General features: G+C 40.9%; 2 protein-coding genes across 5 annotated transcripts in view; both read left to right on the top strand.

The window, feature by feature from the left end:
* trib2 (tribbles pseudokinase 2) overlaps positions 1 to 19,792 on the top strand; it is a 41,874-nt gene extending 22,082 nt beyond the window's left edge. Inside the window, exon 5 of the mRNA XM_085133532.1 lies at positions 17,419 to 19,792. The gene's annotated coding sequence lies outside the window, so the exon portion shown is untranslated. The remainder of the gene's footprint in view (positions 1 to 17,418) is intronic.
* Positions 1 to 21,695, top strand: part of klhl29 (kelch-like family member 29) — a 293,874-nt gene that overhangs the window by 11,794 nt on the left and 260,385 nt on the right. The window contains exons 1-2 of one of the 4 annotated variants that reach the window (XM_085133524.1): positions 2,666 to 2,706; positions 17,419 to 17,487. The exons of 1 other annotated variant lie outside the window; for it this stretch is intronic. The gene's annotated coding sequence lies outside the window, so the exon portion shown is untranslated. Of the gene's footprint in view, positions 1 to 990; positions 1,502 to 1,575; positions 2,707 to 17,418; positions 17,488 to 21,695 lie in introns of those variants that run through there. 2 more of the 4 variants (XM_085133528.1, XM_085133526.1) reach the window with 2 other exon arrangements.

The following is a 21,695-nucleotide window of genomic DNA, read 5'->3' as shown; positions in this document are numbered from 1 at the left end:
ACCCCAAAAAAACAAAGATCTCAGATAGGAAGCTTTATTTGCACAATGTAAGAAGTTCTGATTAATTCAAAGTACAACCTGCAGGCTCCGATTTGGCTCACTGGGCTCCACAACAAATTAGCACACACCATTGCGCACCGTCTCACTCGCTGCCATAGCTGAAAGGCACAGCTGAAAGACTTCTGAAATTACTGCAAAATAGAATTTGACCCCTGATAAGGCCCACTATCTATTCTGCCAAGTGTGACATTTTGATGCAACGCAGGATGTCTCTGGAGTGTAGAGCACTCGAGTATTTCACCCAGGCATTTTGAGAAGTGCATACGCTTAAATTGTATTCCAGTGATCATGATATTTGTGCTCTGCCGAAAGTAAAAAAGTTGTGTTAGTTTTTTTAGGGTAACGCCGTAGGATTTTACACACTACACGCAAGTCTGGTCTCTTGTCAGAGGTTACTGCGAAGCCATGATTAGTTTTTGGTGGAAAGCAACTCGCAACAACTCGGAGTGAAATATTGCCCTTTTTTGCCCCACTTCATTTTAATAAATATTTTTTCAAATGAATAGGTTTGCACACCCGTGCAAGTGTTTTAATTACTCAGGCTGATTAGACCTAAGATGGAAATTGGGTTGAGCTATGCTGGGAATAAGATGATGTCAACAAACCTAATCATTAAGTAAGAGTGATAACTGTGCTCCAGTAGGGGGTTACAGTAAAGAACGATACATTATTACTGATTAAATATCAAACACTATGATGAGTAGTTTGTAAATACTATGGATATGCTTTCCAACTGCTATATATAACACTCACTTTTGATTCATATAGCTGATAAAACACTTGAAAAAACCCTATATTTTAATGCTTTTCAGCTACTTTTTTGCTACAAAACATCCAAAACTGGTAATATGTAACAAATAATTACAAGACTCTGATACAAAATCATAAAGGAAAACATTTGTTGTGCTGTATTACAACCATAAACAGCCATAATTCTTATTTTAAGGGACATTATTCCAGCGTATAAGAGCCTGTAACAGTGGTTAGTGGTAGGAAGATTCAGTGGCGCTGACCCTGAAAACAAAGCAACTAAATTCAGCCATGTTTCTTTTCCGTATCTGGGTTTTCCTGCTCCAGCATGTTAACTCTCCTGCATAGATACTCCTTATAAGATACTTTTAGGTCCTGTAAAGGGTGCAGGTGTTTTCACTTGGGACTGATTAGACCCCTGCTCTAGCTGAAGATGAGTTACATCAGAAAAAAAAACGATGTCACCAAACATCACACTGATGTGATGTGCCTTGATGTGAAAATGATAGAGTTGTCAATCTAAAGAGACCGTACACGCCCACGTGGTCTTGAGAGGAGAACTAATCAAGCAAAGTAAATGAAAGCTTGTACAGTGCAGTCGAGGCAGGAAAGAGGAGCTTGATGACAGCGAGCCAAAAAGACTGTAATGGATTCTGCGCCATGTGCCACTAACAGGGAGATAATCCATCAGGTAAGAACAAATAATCACGTTGGGCGACAAATTGAAAGTTTTAGAAGGCTGTAAAGATATGGCCAGCATTAAAAGGTTCTCAGTGGATAAGAAGGTTTCTGTCTGAGTTAATTGCCCCACAAGTAGCCGGTCCCCAGAAGGGGCCGAGATAAACCTGAACTATCAAAACAAATAAATCTGCCGAATAGGAATTCATTTATCGTCCACACCTGTGTTTTTCCTGCCGCGGTGCATCAAAATGTCCTCGTGAGAGGCCGGGGTTGTCTTTTCTTGACTTTCTGTAATTATTTCTTCCCACCTTTGCTTGATCGCGTGACATTGCTGATTGTGCTCATGGAAAAGTGGTTAGGGAAGCAAAAAGGACATTGATTTTAGGCAATTTGGATCAAGCCGGAGAGGGCCCTGTTGATTTTCATTCTAGCCATCTAATCAGGGGCTGATTTACAACCGGGACGCTAAGTGAATGTAATTACCAGCATTTAAGCGCCAGGTAGGACGGGGAAAGCTACAGCGGTTTTGGGAAGAAAGAACAGCCAGCATTAGTGCACCTTTCATCTGTAATTTGGACTTATTTGGGAAGATTGTTTGGGAATATTTCAGCTGTAACCACCCAAAACACTGTTTTTTCTTTTCTTTTTTTTAGTGAATAGTACACTTATTACAGTTTGTTTTCTTGCTTGCTTGTCTAAGTAATAGAAGAAGAATACGATTGAACCTTTGGAACTCCCTTCATGGCTGATAATGATCCAAGGAACCTCCTGCGAGGACAGCTTCACTGATGCTGGAGTGCAAGCACAGCTCTCTGCGGGTACGTGCGATGGCGTACAGTGGCGGGTGGGAGGCGCTGTAGGGCTTGTGTGAGAGAAACAAAGTGAAAGGGGAGGAGCAGCATCGGGAGTAAAGTGGCCACACGGTGTGCCAGTCCGTCCAAGCAGTCGCTTACATCTCAGATCCGCCGCCGCGCAGAGAGCGCAGAAAGCCCGTCTGCCAAGTCCTGTCCACTCCACTTGGTGACGTGCAGAGCCGAGCGCAGGCAGGCCACTTACAGACCGGCCCACAGCCGCTGCCACTGCACTGTGCTGCTCCTTTTGCTGTAAAATGCAACAGCGGTCTTTGCGGGATAAAGACAGCATTCATACATAATCAGCGCCGGAGCGAAACAAGGACAAACGCCGGGGGACAGGAGCAGCGAGCGGCCGGTGGAGGTAAGCGCTCGGTCAGCGGAGGTGCGAAGAAACACCGCGCTGACTCTCGCCTTTGCTTCAATTTTTTTTTTTTGCACGCTTTTGTGTTAAGGCAGGAGTTCACTCGTCCTATCATGAATGAATGAGGGGGATCATCAGTTTCACTGCCAGCCCTTAGCTGAGGACCATAGGCTACCAAATGGTGTGTACGGCGCTCACGTTGTGCGCAAGCGCTCCCGTTAAGAGGAGGGCGAATAAAACTAACTTCACGACTCAGATCGAGGTTTGGGAATTTAAAGGAGTGGTCTGCGTCAATGTCAAACAATTTAGGACTTACAGTTGGTCACTATAGCAACGCTATCAAATATACACACATATTACTGAATTATATATATACCAAAATAATTCAGGTGTAATCAGCTGGTCATGTGCTGACAAACTGCCTAGAAGCCTTTAATCATGTGCAAACGACCGGGCAGAAGAAATAAATTTCAATGTCACTTACCCCAGTTGTGCATCTTCTGAATTTACAGCTGCACAAATCCCACTACTGCACAGATTGTAACGGAAAGATTTATTGTGGCTCTGGAGTGGATTTGAGGAAAAATAAATAAATAAATAAAATCCTGTTATTATATTCCACAGATGCGTGTAAAGTTGTAGCCTGCACTAGGCAAGACTCATCCTTCAAACAGCTAAGCGTTGCTCACGACAAGTCCCATGTGTTGTTACAGTGCAGTGCTGTGAAGTGGAGTGGAGCACTGGCTGTGAAGGACACTGTTTTGCAGAAAGTTCCCGATGATCATCGAGTCCATGCTGTTTTACAAATGCACCTTCTGACCGGGCAGGAGCTGTTGTCCTGTGCAAGTGTGAAGGCACTGTAGAGGCGAATGCATGGATCACAGAATTATCACAATTATTTATTTAATTATCAATTATTGAGAGGTTGCCTGTAGTCCATATTTAGCATGATTTATGGTGAACTCTCACATCCAACAGCACGCTTGTCGATTCTCCTGGATGGTCCCCCCGGTGCTGATCCCTGTTTACGAGCCTGACTTGCTGTATATAAATAGATGTAGCCTACGGCCACCCAACATGACTGCGCGTGAGTTGCTATTCTGAAGATGCATCCAACATTTGTTATTGTATTAATGGGCTGAGCATGTGGGGCAGGAGCAGGACACACTTCCCTGCTGATGACATTTGAAAACCTAGCAGGCTATCACAAATCAAGGCAGGGATTAAGAGGCTTTAGTGCTAGTCCTCTCTGAAGAGACGGAGCTCTGGACTGGATAAGGTAAGACAATGCATTTGCCTGAGAGCTGCCTTGTTTAGCGGGGTCTTCTCGCCTCACGTGCTGCATTCGAGGGAGAACTCTCGCTCTGCACATTTAGGATAACCAGTCACCGCAGGTGGATGATCACACAGCAGCATTATATGGAGAGGTGTTAACACACTCTGTAGCGTGTGTTAAGCTACAGAGCCTTATTGTCAGGCAAGCCTTACCTCTGTGGAAGTATTGTCGTGTCTTCAGTTTGTCACAAGCTTCTTTGCAATAAACTCAATCAGGGATAATCCTTCTATATCAAATGTGATTTAGGTGGGTCTAGGGAACCGCTTTGGCCGGAGGAATTCATTTAGAAATTACCCAGAGGCATTTATCCTATTAGCAAAGGCAAAGCGAAAAACGACTCCTGTTGTTATGGTCAGCAAATTACAAAACTGCAGCTCAAGGCCATTTATTATAATTTTTTTTCCACCACGTTTTCCAAGAAGGAGAACACGGGGTAAAGCATGTATAATTTGGCCGGTGTGGAATGTGTGATCTAAATCAAGGCTAAGGAGGTAGAAAGGATGAAATGCTGTACAGTGTTTTCTTGTACTTGGATGAAGTTGTGATGCACTTGGTTTTGCCTCCGGTGATCAACCGTGTATTTCAAGGAGTCGAGGAAGCAGAAGCTGTGCCAAACTTGCCAATAAATATGACCGCAGAAAGCAAAGCTCTGAGCTATTTTCATGTAACAGCAGTCAGATAAATATAGCTATTCGGCAGCAGTTTGGAGAAGATGAAGTAATTTCCAGTGTCTCCTTTTTTCTTTTTCATTTTTTTAAAACTAATGTACATGTAATGCTTCGGTTTATCTGCAGCCTGCTCACCAAAGCAAAATATTAAAGCGTGAATGTAGCCGGCAATTACGCTGATTCTGTTGGAGCAGTCGATATTAGAAGGCCAATCTGGACCAGCCCGCCCTCAATCAAAATGAGAATGAAAAGCAGTTGTGCATGTTTTTGTCTCTTTGCACACAATGAACTCTATTTTCTCCAAGGTTAAAGAGGGTATCCTTTCTTCTGTAATCACATTGCTCTAGCAGATTTATACTGTGCTCTCTCTGTGTGTTCATAGAGGCTGCTTTGAGTATGTGAGTAAATTTTTTTTTAAAATTTTTTTTTTTTTGGGGGGGGGGTTTACACGTGCACCCCTTTAGAAACACCAGTATATTCAAACAACAGTATCCACACACTGGGATCTGAAATGTGAGATTTTGAAATGTGAAATCAGATTCTTGTAGCCTGTTACACAATCAGGTGACAGTGAGTTGAATTTAGCAATAATATCTCTTTTAAAATCTTTTAACAAATCTTTTACTGAATTAATGTGACACAACTGTCGTTATTAAATGATTTATAATGATTTATTATTTATTTATATATTGTTTATTTTTTTAAGCACACACAGACAGGGTATTAAAAATTTTTGTTCCAATTTCAAAAGACTGTTTTTTGTTGTGTTTTTTTTTTTTAAAGGAAAAGGAAAATTGCAGTAAAATTTAAAGTACATGGCTGAATATAAACTTTTACATACAAAATTTAACTATTGCTCAAGGCATACCTCCCCGGACACTTGCATATGTCCAGACAATAGTCAAACTTTGTGGTCACTGTAGCCACTGTTGTTATGCCACCTTCCAGCAACCACATGAAAGTCACGAATCCGTTCTTTCTAACGGTATGTGCTTCGATTGTTACTGGTGAATGGCTTGACCTAAAGCACTTTAAAATTGAATTATTCTTTTTGATGCACTCTGCATTTCATAAATATATATTTTTTATGTTTCTGAAATGTGATATTATTTTTTTAAATAATAATAAAAAAAATTATGGGTTTTGTTCGTTAAAGAAATCATTTATTACAGGAAATAGTCTTAGTGGTTTCTTTTCTTGTCGTAAGTTAGAAAACAATATTAATGTCTCTCCTCTGTCAATACAAACATAAATCTATTGGATGCTACTGCTTACTGTATTTACTGTAAAGACTTCCTTCAGCAAGAAAGCTTGCAGTACATCATGTATACATTTCGTGCTAACCCTTTGATGCTAGTGGTGACTCCTTTTGAACACGGTGTACCCAGCAGTTTTCATAATATTGCTCCCTTTTTTGCTTCTGTTTTTGTGTTAATTGAACCGTTATTTCAATTCACTCAGGAAGCACTGTATTAAATTGCCATAACCACTTAGATGGTACTCAGGTAGCTTTTTGTACTCTTAGTGCATTTATTTCCTTTTTCTTAGGTTAATTTTTCTGGGTGTTGTGCTGCTAGCAAATTGCAAGCATGGAATCTCTGTACAGGTTGAACTTGACCTCAAGGTCAGTTTGCTTAGCAAGTTTTCAGTTTTTCTTTTCAAGCAGTCATGCTGAAACAACGGGAGCTGCAGTTAAAAGCAGCACGGAGCAAGAATTTAGTCCTCATCATACCTGGCATGCTTCATCACAAACATCTGGGGTGACGACTTTATAACAGATTTTACTTCCACATTTATAAAAAATAATACGAGTCCTGCATTATTATATTATTATATTAAATATTAAAGTCCTGCCTACATAGCTCAGTTTGGTACTGGACCTGTTACCCATTATTATGTCAAGCAAATCTAGACCCACTCTGACAAGCTATTGCGAATTGTGGAATTGGGCTTTCGAGGTTGACTGGCTGCATTAACACGGTCAGTCTGCATATAATTAAGACAATGAATTTCTCGCCTCATTTGACAGAAACATATGTAGTTTTGTTAGTTGTGTGATTAAGTTTAGAATGCTTGGTTTAAAAAATTGAAGAATATATTTTGGATGATTTGCATTTGGTTCTGGTTAAAAATTGTTCGATGGATCCAGAAATGCTTTTTTTTGCAGGAAAGAGTCTGCCACGTGTACTCCACCAACTGTTTTGCTGTTTGTTGCTGGAAAAGGAGCAGGTTAGTTAGAGCAGGCCATCTTTTAATGTGTCCAAGGACACGTTTGTCTAAAGACCGTTTAAAGAATGGGGAGGTATCCCCATCTAGACCACCTCCAAATGTGGTCTGAGCAATGGGGCATTAATCGAGTCCCTTCAGGAGCAGTCCACCTGTAGTTGTACCACCCAAGACCAATGTTAAGGCCATGTATGAGCAGAGCCTTAGATCATTTACACCCGGTTTGTGATAACAGCCGTATCCAAGCTGTAGCACTGTATGCTAATGACACTGTGGCTCATACGCAAGCTTGCTTTAACAAATATAAGTCTCTCATTGATCAAGATGGGTTTCAGCTTGTGTTGGCCATGTTTGTTAGTGTATTCAAGCTTGATAGCAGGGGTGGAGAGAATGCTTTATCTGTCTTGATTTGGTTTACCGTGTCCTGCTTTGATATCAACACGATAAAGGCGTTTTCAGTGACAGGATGACCAAAAGGCCTCGTTTTCCTTCCAACGCAAAGCATAGTGAGGTTTTTTTTGGTTTTTTCCATTAGTTGTTTTAAAAGTAACACTTGTTATTAAAAAAAAGTAGCTGTAACGTCTTTTTAACGCATTTTTGCTGTCAATCTGAATACCATCTCAGGGAAAACTAAAATCCTATTCTAAATACTGACAGGAGATGCCTTTCAAGGACAAAGATGAAGATGGATCAGATACTTACCACATTAAGTTTTTTCTTTGCCGATAGTACTGAATTATTCTCCCGCAGCTTTTAAGGGAGCCTTTAAACTTTCCTTATTGGTTTTCAGGGACAGTGATGTCTTTGTTTAAATATGCCGCTGAATATTTAGCATAACTGGCCATTACAAAGCATAAAATACTTGCTAACACATGGGGCATAAGGCCATGAGCAAATGCCGTGCTTCCCAAGCTCTTTAGAGATCAGTGAACTATGAAAAGCAGTCTCTTCAGCTGCCCTCTTGAACACAGTCGCTCAAGGGCTAGTGATGCTGGTATCATATTTCTAAAAAGCCTGCAGTTTCCCTTTTCGGAGACTCAAATGGTCTCAAAATGCACTAAGCTCTGAACCTCCTGCATCCATGGAGATTTGATTTAATAGATCACTTTCAAAGCGTAGTTTCTGTTGTTGTATTTATGTTGTTGATTATGAAAGTTAGGAATTTTGGTACTGTTTAACTGAATAGGTTCTTTAATATACATTTATATTTAAATTTTATTTGTATTTTTTTTCAAATATTTCAATATTAACACCTAACATTAGGATTTATGTTAGTGTAATGATTTTAGGTCTTTAATCTGCTGACTTTAAAAGTGTTAAGTTGTCATAGTGTTGCTGTGGCTGTAATATGTAGTACGTGGCATGAGTGTGTTTGTTGTCAAACAGCTATGCTTTCCAGGAATCTGAACCACCCTACACAAAAGGCTGTGAGCCATTAGGCCATAGGTGTCAAACTCTGGCCCGCGGGCCAAATTTGGCCCGCAGCCTAATTACATTTGGCCCGCGAAGCCATACCAAATTACTATCAGAGCTGGCCTACTGGTATTATACAGCTAATATATATATTGTTTAGTATTAAGCTTTGCTTGTTCCATATTCAGTTTTTCAGCAAAACGTGTTTGAGTCCATAAGAAAAGATTCATTGTCATATCTGGAGGAATAAATATATTTCAATAAATATTAACGTTTGCCCGCGACTTTGTTCCAGTTTTGAATTTTGGCCCACTGTGTATTTGAGTTTGACACCCCTGCATTAGGCCATAACACCAGGGCCAAGGGCTGCACTTAAATTCTAAATTTACCAGTAACTTTAGCTCGGATTGCATTTGTTCAATGTGGCATTGAAAGTATTTGGTCCTCCTGCCAAAAAAAAGAAAAGAAAGCATTGTTAGGAAAACTGAAGACTATTCCATTAATGCTAATACCCACATAGAGTGTTTAAATTCACTTGACATGTTTGGGGACACGGGGTGAGGATTTGGTTTGGACTCAAGCCTGTGAGGCTGCATCTCAGGGCCGCTGCACTCTGGGAGGCTGCTGTGTGGTGAGTGGCTCCGCAGGGGGCAGGTTAAGCCTGTTAGCCCCATGCGATGATGCCGTAGGTTTGCACCATCAAGGGAGGGAGCGGGCTGTGAAAGAGGTGGACATGGAAAATCTTTTTTTTTTTTTTTTTTATTTATCTTGTAGACCATCACAACCAACAGAACCACTGCTATTTTTCCTCCTGTTTATGCAGGCCCCCATTAAGCCTGTCTACAGGAATATTTCTGCACCGCAGCTGACGGCCACAGCTCCCCAGGCATCCCTTTTATAAACCTTACTCATTTTAATAAGGTGCACTTCACTATCTTATCTCTGCTTTGGAATAAACATCATATATAATGTAATACAAAACCTATTCAAGCCATGTCCAAGTTGTTAAAAAAAAGGAGACTAAAGCAGACATTGTTTGGGAAGTGCACCGGGCCTTAAAAGGACACGGACACATTATGTAATCATTTATTTGAAATTGAATAATTGAATCTGCCTTGAGGAGAAGCCGAGCTTAAAGAGAGGCCTGTTGGAAGAGGTTTTGAGGTGGAATGTCAGACTCAAACTAACTCTGTCTGCTTGAGGCAAACCAGACTTCAAATTACTTCAAGAGGAAAACAAATTTCACCGGTCACTGAAGTCACTTGAACTCATTTCACTTGCTTTTTGTCTCAGAACCATGGGAATTTACAATAAACCTATTTGAGCTTTGCCACTGTCATTTCAGTGGTGCCACAATGTAACTGCAGTGTATAGTCTATGTGCTGTGTGCCGCAGGGTGGATTTTTTCTTTTCTTTTTTTAAAATTGCCATTTGGCTTGGTATTAACAAGAAAATATACTAAAAGCAGGGTTTACCCAGTAATCTTCTTACCTGAATCTGGGGATGCCACTCCTACTTCATCCTTCGCCACGCATTTATTTTGAAGGGATCTGTTTGAGGGGAAGCTTCTGAATCATTTATCTGCAGTGAGGACTAAATATGTAAATGGTTCACAATTAATTGTAGTATACATAACAGTGACTTACAGCCATGTCTGATTTGCATACTCCAACTGCGCGAGTTAAAAGGTGGCTTTTTGAGTTAAGAGGGTACATAAATCACATGTTTACAGGTGGTGTGATGTGCATCTGTAATATTGTCCTATTTACAACCTGTTTGCATTAGTTCGGATGTATTCTTTCAAGGGCCACAACAGCTTATAAAATATTGGCACCATCCCAGCCATCCTAATGCTGCGATGCATGCACTCCACTGTTGATTAATTCACGTTGGCAGTAGATTTTCTCTGTATAAATACCTGCAGCACAATGACCAGGGTCATTAATTGTATTTGGTAATTACCGTATGACAGCCAGCAACAAATTAAAAAGGAAAGGGGGCTGTTTTTATTCATTTAAACTCTGTGTAAGTGGGTCACCACATTATCAAAATTGGACTATTGACATTAGGTCATTTTCTATTCAATTTTCAATTGAGTTCAGGTTTATTTATAGGGCGCCAAATCACAACAACAGTCGCCTCAAAGCACTTTATGCCATAAGGTAATGAATTTAGTATATTTTGGATAAAAGCCTGACAACCAATGAGCAAGCACTTGGCAACAGTGGGAAGGAAAAACTCCCTTATAATAGGAAGAAAACCACTGTTAGTACCAGGCTCAGGGATTGGTGGCTATCCGCCGTGATCGGTTGAGAGGCAAGGAGAAAGAGAAAAGAGAGACGCAGACTCGTAGGGTATACTTTACATACTTTATACTTTGTTTTAAATCTACATCATAGGTACATTGTAACCGCAAACCCCTCTGAAAGTTTATGCCATAACAGGACATGAACGTCCCTAGAAATCATATCTACACGTCTTGTTAATGCAGCCCACAACTATTCTAACTGGCCTGTTCAGCACTCTTGATGACTCCTGTGTGTTCCAGCTACTTTTTCACCACGGCTTTTTATTTTATCAGTGAGAATAACAATCATTGCCTCAATAAGGAATGATAATCATTGCTCCAATATAAGGACTCGCAGATGGTAGCGAATTCCTGGAGGGAGATCGCTGAAACCGTCAGAATGGACGTGAGGGAATTTACAAAGAAGTGGAAAAACTTAAGGGACAAATATGTTCCCCCCCCCAAAAAAAAAAGGAAAACAAAAAGAAAATGACCACAACAAAGAGCTGGGGCGCAGGATGGGAAAAATGTACCAGCATTTTATTTGTTTGTATCGTGTCTGGCACCGCATATAAAACACGACCACGATGTCATTAATACATAAAACGCTACACAAAAGTATGAGTGCTGGCAACGATTTCAACCACTTACGGAGGTTATGTCGCACACTCTGCAAAGATTCACTGCATAAGTCTAAATCAACAGTAAGGACGAGAGAAGACAAAAATGTAATGATATGTTGGTGGTATATAAACACACGGGGAGTGATCAGAAGTGCTCAGTGCCTCACTTGAAGTCGTGTAGCACAAAGGTGAAATTTGTGTTTTTCTGCGTTTTTTAAATCGTTTTTATCGTTAACTTGGTTTCCTTGGGTCTTTCCCCGTGTGTTATGAATAAATCTTCGTCTTTTTTGGTACCGGTACTGGTTTTATTTTGTTTTATTCATCTGGGACACCTTAAAGGCCGGTCTGTGAAAATATTGTCGGACATAAACCGGTCTGTGACGCAAAAAAGGTTGGGGACCACTGCTGTAGCAGTTTGAGCCTACAGCACCATAACTAAGGGAAAGTTCAGGTCACCTAATCAAGCCCTAACTATAAGCTTTATCGAAAAGAAAAGTTTTGAGTTAAAACTGGACAGGGTGTCTGTCTCCCAAAACCAAACTGGGAGCTTGTTCCACAGGACAGGGGCCTGATAGCTGAAGGGTCTGCCTCCCAATTTCCTTTTAAATGCTTTAGACTCCAGTGGTTCTTAACCTTGTTGGAGGTACCGAACCCCACCAGTTTCATATGCGCATTCACTGAACCCCTCTTTAGTGAAAAATAAAATGTGATTTTTTTTTCAAATTCAAGACATAGATATGTTTTTTATTGGTGCACAAAATGAGCCGTGCATGTCACGGTGGAGGCTCTGCCGAATCCCTGAGACCGATTCACCGAACCCCTAGGGTTCAATCGAACCCAGGTTAAGAACCACTGCTTTAGACTAAGCCTGCAGTCTGAGAGGGAAGTTTGTTATTAGGATAATATGGTAGTGGTGACATCTTTATGATATGATAGGCTCTGATCATTAAAGACTTTGTGCGTGAGAAGGATTTTAGTGCATAAAGCTTAAAAAGGAAACGCCAATGACAGTGACTTTGGTTATACAACTGCCTTCGCTCAGATGCAACCCTGGCTGTTTAACCTCTCTTTACATGAACACAGTTCATTGGAGTAGACTTAAAAGTCAGGCAATTGCCACTCATATCAGCAGCCAAGCAAATGCAAAGTGAAAATCCGAGAGAAGAAAACTCCTGCTTGGAAAGACATAAAGGGCAATGTTGCTGCTTGGTCTCTGTGCCCCTGGTACGTTTTATGCGTTGCAGCTTGGCTGTTTTTGCATTCAAAGATGAACAGACTTTGTCCGCAATAAAACTGACCATAACGTTAATAAGGCTGCAGCTGAAGGTGGCATTGTAAAGATATCTGTCGTTGCTCTGTGCCCGTGGGCCCCGGTGTGGTTTTATAGCTTTGAAGGGTAGACATTTTCTTTTTCTCAGCGTTTGCAAGATAGGCCTATCCATTCCCTCCTCTGTGGACAAGAATTCATTGCCACTTGAAAAAGAAGCCCTTTGATTTTTATGAGAGAATTTTTTTAACTGTAGTCACACCAGTCATTTGATGGCGTGGCCATAACACGAAGCTGCTCGGCATTTGCAGTTTTTCGCCGTACTCTTTTTACTTTGCTTTCCTGTTCCTGCTGCAGCTCTCGAGTCTTGCGGCAATACCTTTACCCCTGAAATGAATAGTCCACTTCAAAACTGCTCAAACACCCTTTTGAGAATGGAGCCAATGCGATGGCAGCCAAGTGTGATTATTAATGGCGGGTCTCTATCTCTCAGGCCTTAATTGGTCTCTGCTGATTGCTCAGCGTTCTGATTAAGAAATGTCATTAAAATTGATGTATTATACTTCCATGTGGTTTTCACAGTTAGCTGCTTCAATCAATTGATAATTACGTAGATGATTTATAACTGGGGTTCATTCTGACAAGTTTACAATAACGGACACGGTAGAACTTTTTCTGTACATCATTTGAGTAAGGCAGCGAGCGACTGGAAGTTGTACCGCTTCACCTTTTTATCTCAGTGATATTTTTCAGTTAAGTATGTTAAATGTCATTCGGGAGTGGCCTTTGGACTGAAAGTATTTGAATTTCATCACAAATGCGTAGACAATTAGAGGAAGAGAGCAAATATAAATCTATAGGGAGAAGTCAATGAGATGGTTAATGATGTTCCTTTGTGTGGAGTTAATGGAAAACATCTCTAATTTCATGCCAAAGTAAACATTTCTCCTACGGGGGTTCAACTCATTTTGTTTTTAAAAAGAAATACGAGAAAGAAATTCAAGGTTTTCGTTTACACACCAGTGCCAATGCGCTTGGTTTGGATAATAAGTATTGGTAATTTTTGTCACATCAAACTCAATATATACAATATTGCCTGGAAGTTATTGACTGTTTATGTAGGTAAAATTCTAATCTTATGTTTCATAAAGAAAATGGGTGGTGGCACCAAAACACATCGTGTTCATTATGACTTTCTTAAAATATACTTCTCATATATGCACACTTGGTTGTGTTCTAACTTTTAATGAGATTTCACTCTGGATTATTTTGGCACTGTTACATAAACAGCCATATGTCACAACTTTTTTTTTTTTTAGACTCTGCAACAGCAGATGTATTTTAGCCCCATAAATTGACGGTGGAAAAAAATGTTGTTGTCTTTTATCATCCTCTCGAGAAAGATTTGGCAAGGTAGCCCTTTCCATTCCTGCACAACATCACAAATGCAATCAGACTTCTTTCCCTTCCCTTCACCCCAAGAATAAAGAAATAAGCTTTCATTTATTGTGTTTCATCTTAAAAAAGACAAAATGCACTCGAGATCCAGCCCTGCAGACTAAGTCTGACGTGATGCACGTGACTCGGAGGAAGTGCCAGCGAAATAGGATAAATGAGCATTCAATAACATTTCCCTTTTTGAAACGTTTCCCCGTCTGCTTTGCCCATCCTGGGAACTAATATATCTATATCGGTGTGTTATTTTGAAGGAGAAGAAAATGTTTTTGGCATATCTCACAGAGGGACAGTAAAGCAAAAGAGAGATGTAGCTTCACATCAAAAATGTGCACACAAATGCTGTGATTATCGGTTGCCTAACAATCACAGCGATAAAAGGGCACCAACAGTGTTTTGCTTAAATACAGCCCGTTTTCTTTTGTATTGGAGTTTTAAATGATGCGGACTTGCAGAAATGTGTAAACAGAAGTGTTTTTTTGTTCCGATGAAGGGAGCCTAATTTAACTTTTTGTTCTTTCTCACACTGCCTCATCTACGATGTCGGTGTTTGGTGTGTCGGTAAAAGGAAAAGGCAATACTCTTTGTGAAAGTAGAACAAGAGGTTTTTTTGGCAGCTCTTAAAGTTCAGTGTGGCTGTATTGCATAGTGGTTTTTGTAGGCTGCTCTGAGAAATGTGTATATATACGTATATACTATATACAGTGGGGCAAAAAAGTATTTAGTCAGCCACCGATTGTGCAAGTTCCCCCACTTAAAATGATGACAGAGGTCAGTAATTTGCACCAGAGGTACACTTCAACTGTGAGAGACAGAATGTGAAAAAAAAATCCATGAATTCACATGGTAGGATTTGTAAAGAATTTATTCGTAAATCAGGGTGGAAAATAAGTATTTGGTCACCTCAAACAAGGAAAATCCCTGGCTCTCACAGACCTGTAACGTCTTCTGTAAGAAGCTTTTCTGTCCCCCACTCGTTACCTGTATGAATGGCACCTGTTTGACCTCATCATCTGTATAAAAGACACCTGTCCACAGCCTCAACCAGTCAGACTCCAAACTCCGCCATGGCCAAGACCAAAGAGCTTTCGAAGGACACCAGGAAAAGAATTGTAGACCTGCACCAGACTGGGAAGAGTGAATCTACAATAGGCAAGCAGCTTGGTGTGAAAAAATCAACTGTGGGAGCAATCATCAGAAAATGGAAGACATACAAGACCACTGATAATCTCCCTCGATCTGGGGCTCCACGCAAGATCTCATCCCGTGGGGTCAAAATGATCATGAGAACGGTGAGCAAAGATCCCAGAACCACACGGGGGGACCTGGTGAATGACCTGCAGAGAGCTGGGACCAAAGTAACAAAGGTCACCATCAGTAACACACTACAACGGCAGGGAATCAAATCCCGCAGTGCCAGACGTGTTCCGCTGCTGAAGCCAGTGCATGTCCAGGCCCGTCTGAAGTTTGCCAGAGAGCACATGGATGATACAGCAGAGGATTGGGAGAATGTCATGTGGTCAGATGAAACCAAAGTAGAACTTTTTGGTATAAACTCAACTCGTCGTGTTTGGAGGAAGAAGAATACTGAGTTGCATCCCAAGAACACCATACCTACTGTGAAGCATGGGGGTGGAAACATCATGCTATGGGGCTGTTTTTCTGCCAAGGGGACAGGACGACTGATCCGTGTTAAGGACAGAATGAATGGGGCCAAGTATCGTGAGATTTTGAGCCAAAACCTCCTTCCATCAGTGAGAACTTTGAAGATGAAACGAGGCTGGGTCTTCCAACATGACAATGATCCAAAACACACCGCCCGGGCAACAAAGGAGTGGCTCCGTAAGAAGCATTTGAAAGTCCTGGAGTGGCCTAGCCAGTCTCCAGACCTCAACCCCATAGAAAATCTGTGGCGGGAGTTGAAAGTCCGTGTTGCTCGGTGACAGCCCCAAAACATCACTGCTCTTGAGAAGATCTGCATGGAGGAATGGGCCAAAATACCAGCTACTGTGTGTGCAAACCTGGTAAAGACCTATAGTAAACGTTTGACCTCTGTTATTGCCAACAAAGGTTATGTTACAAAGTATTGAGTTGTATTTTTGTTATTGACCAAATACTTATTTTCCACCCTGATTTACGAATAAATTCTTTAAAAATCCTACCATGTGAATTCATGGATTTTTTTTCACATTCTGTCTCTCACAGTTGAAGTGTACCTCTGGTGCAAATTACTGACCTCTGTCATCATTTTAAGTGGGGGAACTTGCACAATCGGTGGCTGACTAAATACTTTTTTGCCCCACTGTATATATTACATGACAGTAGTGCTGTTGCAATATCTGGCGCAGTCGGATCCGACATCCTTTAATCTGCCAGTTTTCTAGTCTGTACGAAGCCTGTGTGATGTCCAGTACGCAGTTAGGAATCAGTCTTGTGCTCTACCTGTACTAAAGCAAGACCCTTATCTAATCCGTAACTGAGTAAATGTGCTAGTGGGATTGCGTCATCTCCTATTGTGTGCTGCAGGGGCATCAGCTAATTCACCTAACATTTTGTGAAAACGGCTCCTGCGTGACCTGCGGTGGATATCAGCTTGTTGAAGCCCCGTGCTCTTCAGATATTAGAGAATCCACAAAAATGTGATTATACTCTTTTTACTTTTTAATTGTACGCTGCAGTGCAAAAGGGTCATGAAAATTTTTCAAAAAGACAACAAAACCCTGACACCATAGATTGTCTTGTTTAAAGCCTTAGTCTCTTTGTTTGCCAAATTGATCTTTATTTCTTTTATTTGCAATGATCAAAACGATAAAAAGATGTCTACCAAGTTTTTTTCCTCCCCCCCTCCCTCACTTGTTTTCAGCAAAAAATGTCATTGTGCATAGATTCCAAACAGAAGCACGTACTCTTTCATAAACAGACAGACACAAACAAAGAAGGAGACGTGGTGACTTCCAAAGGCTGCCACCGTCGAGGAGTCAGATGATCGCTGTTTTTACCAACACCAGCTCTGTTGTTACGTGCGACAATGAGGCCCTTTGAAGTGTCACGTCCCATGCAAAAACTCCTTTGTCGTCATCTCAAAAAGAGCAGAGCTTTCACTTTTGTGTATTATTGAAGGGTGTTTTTTTCTCACATTTTCACTCAGACATTTGTTTGCTACTAATCCCAAAGAGCTTCCCAGCCATATATGTTTAGTTTGACTGTCTCCCACTGCCACTTGTCTATTGTTGACCTCCGATATTCTCTCGGGACTGTTGTAGAGCCATTAATAGTACGTCTGTGTGTAGATCTGTCCTCACTTTCATACTCTTTGAGCGAATGGAAACCTGTTTCTTATTAATATTTGAGAACACCAGAGTGTTAGGACCGCATTTATAGCAGTTCTTTTTCTCTCTCAAAGCCTTCCCATTTACCAACTGTTATTGTTTCTGCAGGTGTAGACAGCAATACTCAAAAGGTCTAATTTGTCTGTGATGAGCATCCCCATCCACAAGAGACCAAAGGTACGGTAAGATATGAAAAGCTCATTATCTTAAGTCCCAGTAAACATCTTATTATGCCACCGACAAGCCACGCGGCATAATACAAAAGCACAATAAAACATGAGTCGGTCATATTCTGCCTTGTCTTTTTTTATTTCCATGGAAACTCTTTGGAGCCATTTTAATTTCACAAATTTTACTAACGATATTGCTGTAGAGGAGAAAGGCTATAAAAATCTAATCTGATTATGCTCTAATGCGACCTGACAAAACCTTGATTGTTTGCTACAGCTTACTGTGCATAACGTGTAGTGTTGGCCTGGTTTGGCGGGGGGTTGATTGTCTGGAATTATTTGATATATGGTGTCATTAATTCTGCTTGACTTCCCTGCCGTGTCCATAAAATGAGTTGTGTCTGTCTTTGTTTCTTTCCCGCGATGATCTCGCAGTTATGTCGGCAAGCAAAACAAAGTTGGTCTCGAAGCAATTACTTGGGCTAGAGTCTGATCTCGGGTCATTAAGAGATAGGATTACTCCTGGACCGCGGGACCCCAGGAATGTGCAGACCCCTCCGGTGGTCTGCTCACCGCTGATGAAATAGAATTGAATTAATGGGGTTGCCCACTGTGAGGACTGATTAGAACGACATACTGCCTTTGATCCCGGAGCGAGGTGACCAGGCATGGGCGCCGCAGGCATCGAGGCGGGGTTTCATGTGTGTGTGTGATTATGTGTACGTCCTGTCTTGGGTCAGTGCATCACTAATGAACGGTGCTCATTACGTGTGCTCTTTGCTGGGTTCACATCTCACTGGGGTGCTCCAGGTGTAAAATCACTCTATGGTGTTGGGTTTGTGGAAGGTGGCCCAAAGTGGTATGTGATAGTTATCCTGCTTTTAGATTTGGCAAATCATCTGTAGTCCTTCGTGCATTTTAAATGCCTCCCCTTTGATCACAGTTGCAACTTGTGTGTTGTAGTCTGAGGTTAAATTTAGTTCGGTGCTATAGGCCGTTGCCTGCAGTCCATCATGTGCTGAAGTCTAATAACACAGCTGGAATTTGTAACCACCGGTGTCTACCACTTTTTGGTTCAAGTAGTGTACGAGTTGGTAATTACCAGTTGAGCATAACAGTGGGGTTTTGTGCACCAGGAATTTCTTTGTTTGTTATTAAGTAACAGAAATGCTCTGCCACAGCTCACAGTGGGCCAGGTGTGGAGTAGGGTGTTTACATTTTGGTCAGTCTAATGCAGCAGATTGAAAATACAAGTGCTGTTCTGGAACGGTTTTCTTAAAGCGTTCAAGTGTTGAGATTTGAGTGGGCTGAGATATTATCAGGCATTCTTGGAGCTGCTAACGCGGCCTAAAAAATTCTGGCAAGGAATTCTAGCTTTGTCAGAGAAATCTGAGCAAAGAAGGGACTCGGTGACAGTGAGATTGATATGCTTAATCCTTTAGAAATTAGCTTCTGTCAGTGTATGGATTCATTATGGATACTGCTTCATGTAATGAAAACTTCACTTGAATAAATGTAAGTCATATTTTACAGTAGCCGACGAAATTGGCAACCTATAACGCCAATTTACACTCGCACTTCTCAATTTACTTGATATTAATAGGCGAGAAAAGTCTCAGCTGTCCTCAGTCCTTGTGATGAAATGAACCGCGTCACGGTTTGAGAGTGTGAAAGGCTTGTTATTTGTTTGTGTGATCATTGTGCTGCTAGAAGGTGGCAAGAGATCCAGATCCAGAGATCATCACTGCTGCACTGTTAGCATTCATAAAGTTGTTTTTTTGGGATCGCTTCTTTTTTACAAGTTATGATTGCATTAGTTTGGGTTGACGTGAAGAAATCAACAAACTCGTTTCAGTCATTTCAAGACTACACTCCATGGACAAAAGAATTGGGCCGCCCCTTTTCATCTAAATTCGCCTTGGTGTTTCTGGTCCCAGTCCCAGGTGGCCATGCTGTCTGCCCTTCCAAACATTTGAAAAGACTCAGTCGTTCTACAGAGCGCACTAAATACGAGGCCACTGTTGCCAAGTCAGTTTGTCTCCTAAATATTCCATGCTCAGCAGTAGGAGTTATTATTGCAAAGATCATGTAAAGTTACTTAGTGAGGTCACTGAGTGCTGAGATGTTTAGTTGGTGAAAGTCACCAGTGTTCTCCTGACTCAGTAACCACGGGGCTTAAAACCTCCTCTAGCATTAGCATCAGCACAAAAACTGCATGCTGGGAGCTTCATGGCTAAGCAGCTCATTACTTTTGACCTTTCTGCATTTTCTTTCCTCTTTTTAAGAAACTCTTAATACCTTCTAATACTAAATACTAATAAAATAAACGAATACCTTAGGAGTTCCTTTAAACGACTACAATAAAGTTGCTTTTTTAAAAGGCTAAAGGAGAAATTTATTTAATTTCAAAATTTCTAGAATTTTGTGACTATAAAAAAACTCAGTCACCAAACCCTTAATGCCATAAGAGATCATTCACTCAGGACAGGAATGGTGTTCACTCAGAAAGCCTTTGTATCCTTTCTAAATGGACAAATGCACCCAACCATGCCAACAAAATACCCTCAACTAGGGCTGTTCGATATAACGATATATATCGGATGACAATATAAAAACGTCTATCGTTTCATTTTACGCTATTGTTTGTTTCATGGTGTCACAAAATAAACTGTTTACGGCAATATTTTTCATCGTTTTGATGGTCACTGTAGTGGCTAAATTAATTTCTTAAAGTTCTCTCTTTCTCTTATATGTAATATAACCACACTACAGACAGACAAGCGCCTGTTTATATGCGTTGTCATTAGCAACAACGACTGTAAAACCATCGCGTGTCCGCTTGTTTATGTTCCACATAAACCTTTCACAATAAAGCTCAAGATCCTGTTGAGACTTTTCAAAATAAACCGAATCACGTGAAAGAGCAGATTATTTACGGATGAGAAGTAAAAAAGAGCCGCCAGGTGCTAAAAAAATAAACCTTAGACTCAAACGTTAGAACAGGCTTTTCCCCGCAGCACGCCGTGTAATAAATACTCACAAAGAAAACGGCGGCCGTTACAACTTATGTCTAAAAATGTATCGTTTCATGTATTGGTTAAAACATTCGACTCCAGGTCCATGACGCGCAGCTGGAAACACTTCACATAAGTCGAGCTGCCCGAGATTCACAGAATTTACAGAAAATGTTACTTTTTGTGATTTTTATCGTTATCGGGACGATAGAATTCTTATGTCGGAGTATGAGATTTTGGTCATATCGGACAGCCCTACCCCCAACTGGTCAAAGATTGAGTTATTTTCATTAATATGTCCACCCTCTATGTATTTAAATAGTAAATTTTTTAATTTGAATTAAACACCAGGCCATTGTGATAGTGTTGGCTGTCTAGAACAGCCATAGTCACCTTTGCCTTATTATTTTGTATTTATACTCCAGTCCAAACTAATTGTTGGATTACTAATCAGTAATCTAATCTACTAATCTTTTGCTTTCAGTGATATTACAAGAATGGTCTTTAAACCTTTGAAGGCCACTATTTGATACCCTCCATTTAACCAATCTACCCACTAATTGAAAGTGTCTATGGGACTATCTTACAGCTAGTGGTTACCCGCTGGCTATAAGGTGTTACCATCTGTCTCCATGTGCCCATAAAGCTCAGAGTGGTTTGGGGATTTTTCCATTAGTTGGTACAACTGTTCTTACGCCAAACAAACTGCACCACATTCAGCTCAGAGTAGCACGCTGAGTTGCATTTTCATGGGGCTATGGTGTGGTTATTTGTTTCACAGCCAAGTCTGAATGCTGCTGTTCAAATTTCAACCAAAAAGAGTTAGAGATCTAGAGTGTTTTATCTGCTCCAGACATTCTCGGTGTGGATGTTCCCTAAATCCACACAGCAACAAAAATACAGAATTCTAATGATCAGAAATGTTGCACTGCCTGCCAACAAAACTCAATAAAGTTTTGTTTGTTTGTTTGTTTTTTAAACCACATATCTTGGGAAATAATGGTCATCATCACCCTTGTTTGCCCAGCAGTGTGCTGTTTATGTTGGGCCCCCAGACGGTGAGCTTGAGCTGTCTGCCAGAATCATTCTCAAGGCCGCCTCAAGTAATGATAGATGACAAGCTTCTGCGAGGAGGAAAACGGGTCCCTCCGGTAGCCACGCAGAGCCGCTCAGACAAAGGTGCTATCATCTGGCAGCCCAT

The sequence above is a fragment of the Neolamprologus multifasciatus genome, chromosome 15, assembly GCF_963576455.1.
Source record: "Neolamprologus multifasciatus chromosome 15, fNeoMul1.2, whole genome shotgun sequence".
In the NCBI taxonomy this organism is placed as follows: Eukaryota; Metazoa; Chordata; class Actinopteri; order Cichliformes; family Cichlidae; genus Neolamprologus; species Neolamprologus multifasciatus.
Note: the sequence above shows the minus strand (reverse complement) of the source record. Positions and strands in the feature narration are given on the sequence as shown.